The 5,160-nt window shown below is 51.0% G+C and overlaps 1 non-coding gene across 1 annotated transcript in view; it reads right to left on the bottom strand.

Annotated features, from left to right (window-relative positions):
• Positions 1 to 1,225, bottom strand: part of LOC126334315 (small subunit ribosomal RNA) — a 1,893-nt gene extending 668 nt beyond the window's left edge. Inside the window, exon 1 of the ribosomal RNA XR_007564644.1 lies at positions 1 to 1,225. This exon is cut by the window's left edge and continues 668 nt beyond it. This is a non-coding gene — a ribosomal RNA (small subunit ribosomal RNA).
• Between the last annotated feature and the right edge of the window lie 3,935 nt (positions 1,226 to 5,160).

The following is a 5,160-nucleotide window of genomic DNA, read 5'->3' on the forward strand; positions in this document are numbered from 1 at the left end:
TTCCTTTAAGTTTCAGCTTTGCAACCATACTTCCCCCGGAACCCAAAAGCTTTGGTTTCCCGGAGGCTGCCCGCCGAGTCATCGGAGGAACTGCGGCGGATCGCTGGCTGGCATCGTTTATGGTTAGAACTAGGGCGGTATCTGATCGCCTTCGAACCTCTAACTTTCGTTCTTGATTAATGAAAACATACTTGGCAAATGCTTTCGCTTCTGTTCGTCTTGCGACGATCCAAGAATTTCACCTCTAACGTCGCAATACGAATGCCCCCGCCTGTCCCTATTAATCATTACCTCGGGTTCCGAAAACCAACAAAATAGAACCGAGGTCCTATTCCATTATTCCATGCACACAGTATTCAGGCGGGCTTGCCTGCTTTAAGCACTCTAATTTGTTCAAAGTAAACGTGCCGGCCCACCGAGACACTCAACAAAGAGCACCCTGGTAGGATTTAAACGGGGTCCGCCTCGGGACGCGAAAGCACCCCTTCGGCTCGCCCCACCGGCAGGACGTCCCACGATACATGCCAGTTAAACACCGACGGGCGGTGAACCAACAGCGTGGGACACAAATCCAACTACGAGCTTTTTAACCGCAACAACTTTAATATACGCTATTGGAGCTGGAATTACCGCGGCTGCTGGCACCAGACTTGCCCTCCAATAGATACTCGTTAAAGGATTTAAAGTGTACTCATTCCGATTACGGGGCCTCGGATGAGTCCCGTATCGTTATTTTTCGTCACTACCTCCCCGTGCCGGGAGTGGGTAATTTGCGCGCCTGCTGCCTTCCTTGGATGTGGTAGCCGTTTCTCAGGCTCCCTCTCCGGAATCGAACCCTGATTCCCCGTTACCCGTTACAACCATGGTAGGCGCAGAACCTACCATCGACAGTTGATAAGGCAGACATTTGAAAGATGCGTCGCCGGTACGAGGACCGTGCGATCAGCCCAAAGTTATTCAGAGTCACCAAGGCAAACGGACCAGACAAGCCAATCCGATTGGTTTTGATCTAATAAAAGCGTCCCTTCCATCTCTGGTCGGGACTCTGTTTGCATGTATTAGCTCTAGAATTACCACAGTTATCCAAGTAACGTGGGTACGATCTAAGGAACCATAACTGATTTAATGAGCCATTCGCGGTTTCACCTTAATGCGGCTTGTACTGAGACATGCATGGCTTAATCTTTGAGACAAGCATATGACTACTGGCAGGATCAACCAGGGAGCTGCGTCAACTAGAGCTGAGCAGCCGGCCGCCCGGGAGTGTGTCCCGGGGGCCCGCGCGAACACGCAAGCGTCCGCTCAATTATTCTGCAAACAGGAGGAGGCCGAGCTCCCCTGCACGATACACCTCGAAACCCTCTCAGGTCCCGGCGGCGCGCAGCGCCGTCCTAGGTACTTGGTCGGTTTCGAGAGAGGCGCAATCGCCCGGAGTTAGGCGAGTAGACGGTTTTAGTGCGAACACCCTTGCTCCCAACTGAGCTTGCCGCTGCCGACAGAGGCCCGGGAGCGTGCTGTCGTGGCATTGCCGGCGGGAGACAACACGCGCCACCTATGGTGACCGGCAGCTCCAACGCCAGCGCCACACAAGGGCAAAGCCCCACTTGGGTGCAGAAGCGAACTCTCCCAGCACAGCGCACGCGCCAACACGTCCGCACAACTGCGATACAAACCACCTGCGAGAACCGCTGGGGCGACCGAGCAGCAGACGGCGTCGCGGCGCCGAGTGCCAGGCGGCGGCGCATCCTCAACGCACACAGTCCTCAATCAGACCAGCACACTGCAGATGTCCACCGCGCTTCGCACCGGGCTCGGCTGAACCAACTTTGGCCGCCAGGCGCCGCGTGCAGGGTGCGCCGCAGCGTAGCTGCGCCGCCTGCCGGGCCCGTCGGCTGGCGCTCCTGCCACTCGGCGCCCCCCACCAGCCGCCTGTTGCGCGTGCGCCCACGCAGCGCGCGGCCAACACGCCGGGCGGCCCCCCTTCACCGGCCGGGAACAGTCCCACCAAGCCACCGCCGCGTATCGCTTCATACCCACATGGGCCTAGTCACGCGTGTGGATGTGGCGGGTACCGCTGAAACAACCGGTTAATAGCTGTACCGATCGTCGCCATCACAGATTCACCTCCAGCGTGAACAACCGCTCAACAACGGATTTCCAGTTCATTTGCGTATCTTGGGCAGTAAACGTAGATGTCCACCTACATTTGCGAATTCAACAATTCTTGCATGCCAGGATGTCATGTGTCACGACACGCTACATCAGACCACATACACACTGCGACATGTGCAGAAGAGAACACGTGGAAGGTGGCCCGCGCACGTATGCGATGTACCTTCCGCGATCCACTGTCAACCGGCATCTGCGGCATGTCCCAGATATGGAACGCGGTCCACCAGGGTAGCACTTTGTGTGAGGCAATACGACAAAGTCGGAATACACGCGTCACTACATCAGACGGCTCACGCTGACCTGACCTGACCTGACTCACCGCACCACCACCCCCAGCGACCCAGGGTGACATACAATGCGTTCGTACGTTCCTCCCACACGCCTCTACGGCGTACCACAGTGCAACCTAGCTGTTATTGGGAGACGAGACAAGTAGCATCAAGCACAACATATGGAAATTGAGATTCGACACCGTTGGGCACAGCCAGCGTACGGTCACACGTATCACACTACTTCACTCTGTACGTAACGACCGATGATCGGTACAGCGTGTGGGTTACGCGTACGACATCAGCGGACAATGGACACAGACCATACCACGACGTACACTGAGGGCGTCGACATCTGAATGCAACTGAACAGCTGCGAGGCTCATTTAACACTCAAACGCCAGACCGACCAGCTTGAGAGGACAGAGACACAAAGAGGGGGACAGAGGGGGACAGAGGGGGGGGGAGGGGGGGGGTCGGCGATATAGTCCTATTGCAGTACAATTGACAGTGGATAGCAGGAATATGTGGAAAGTAAGCAACACTCGCAAGACATCTACATGAGGATAACAACGACACCAGAGATTCCGAGCAGTGAACTATGTTAGGCAAAGGGACAACGTGGGTTAGGTTAAGGGACAACGTGGGTTAGGTTAAGGGACAACGTGGGTTAGGTTAAGGGACAACGTGGGTTAGGTTAAGGGAACGTGGGTTAGGTTAAGGGACAACGTGGGTTAGGTTAAGGGACAACGTGGGTTAGGTTAAGGGACAACGTGGGTTAGGTTAAGGGACAACGTGGGTTAGGTTAAGGGACAACGTGGGTTAGGTTAAGGGACAACGTGGGTTAGGTTAAGGGACAACGTGGGTTAGGTTAAGGGACAACGTGGGTTAGGTTCAAGGGACAACGTGGGTTAGGTTAAGGGACAACGTGGGTTAGGTTAAGGGACAACGTGGGTTAGGTTAAGGGACAACGTGGGTTAGGTTAAGGGACAACGTGGGTTAGGTTAAGGGACAACGGGGTTAGGTTAAGGGACAACGTGGGTTAGGTTAAGGGACAACGTGGGTTAGGTTAAGGGACAACGTGGGTTAGGTTAAGGGACAACGTGGGTTAGGTTAAGGGACAACGTGGGTTAGGTTAAGGGACAACGTGGGTTAGGTTAAGGGACAACGTGGGTTAGGTTAAGGGACAACGTCGGTTAGGTTAAGGGACAACGTCGGTTAGGTTAAGGGACAACGTCGGTTAGGTTAAGGGACAACGTCGGTTAGGTTAAGGGACAACGTCGGTTAGGTTAAGGGACAACGTCGGTTAGGTTAAGGGACAACGTCGGTTAGGTTAAGGACAACGTGGGTTAGGTTAAGGGACAACGTGGGTTAGGTTAAGGGACAACTTGAGTTAGGTTAAGGGACAACTTGAGTTAGGTTAAGGGACAAATTGAGTTAGGTTAAGGAAAATTGAGTAGGTAAGGGACAAATTGAGTTAGGTTAAGGGACAAATTGAGTTAGGTTAAGGGACAACTTGAGTTAGGTTAAGGGACAACTTGAGTTAGGTTAAGGGACAAATTGAGTTAGGTTAAGGGACAAATTGAGTTAGGTTAAGGGACAAATTGAGTTAGGTTAAGGGACAACTTGAGTTAGGTTAAGGGACAACTTGAGTTAGGTTAAGGGACAACTTGAGTTAGGTTAAGGGACAACTTGAGTTAGGTTAAGGGACAACTTGAGTTAGGTTAAGGGACAACTTGAGTTAGGTTAAGGGACAACTTGAGTTAGGTTAAGGGACAACTTGAGTTAGGTTAAGGGACAACTTGAGTTAGGTTAAGGGACAACTTGAGTTAGGTTAAGGGACAACTTGAGTTAGGTTAAGGGACAACTTGAGTTAGGTTAAGGGACAACTTGAGTTAGGTTAAGGGACAACTTGAGTTAGGTTAAGGGACAACTTGAGTTAGGTTAAGGGACAACTTGAGTTAGGTTAAGGGACAACTTGAGTTAGGTTAAGGGACAACTTGAGTTAGGTTAAGGGACAACTTGAGTTAGGTTAAGGGACAACTTGAGTTAGGTTAAGGGACAACTTGAGTTAGGTTAAGGGACAACTTGAGTTAGGTTAAGGGACAACTTGAGTTAGGTTAAGGGACAACGTGGGTTAGGTTAAGGGACAAATTGAGTTAGGTTAAGGGACAACTTGAGTTAGGTTAAGGGACAACTTGAGTTAGGTTAAGGGACAACTTGAGTTAGGTTAAGGGACAACTTGAGTTAGGTTAAGGGACAACTTGAGTTAGGTTAAGGGACAACTTGAGTTAGGTTAAGGACAACTTGAGTTAGGTTAAGGGACAACTTGAGTTAGGTTAAGGGACAACTTGAGTTAGGTTAAGGGACAACTTGAGTTAGGTTAAGGGACAACTTGAGTTAGGTTAAGGGACAACTTGAGTTAGGTTAAGGGACAACTTGAGTTAGGTTAAGGGACAACTTGAGTTAGGTTAAGGGACAACTTGAGTTAGGTTAAGGGACAACTTGAGTTAGGTTAAGGGACAACTTGAGTTAGGTTAAGGGACAACTTGAGTTAGGTTAAGGGACAACTTGAGTTAGGTTAAGGGACAACTTGAGTTAGGTTAAGGGACAACTTGAGTTAGGTTAAGGGACAAATTGAGTTAGGTTAAGGGACAAATTGAGTTAGGTTAAGGGACAAATTGAGTTAGGTTAAGGGACAAAACACGCGATCTAGTGT

Source organism: Schistocerca gregaria, unplaced genomic scaffold (genome assembly GCF_023897955.1).
Source record: "Schistocerca gregaria isolate iqSchGreg1 unplaced genomic scaffold, iqSchGreg1.2 ptg001726l, whole genome shotgun sequence".
NCBI classification, from domain to species: domain Eukaryota; kingdom Metazoa; phylum Arthropoda; class Insecta; order Orthoptera; family Acrididae; genus Schistocerca; species Schistocerca gregaria.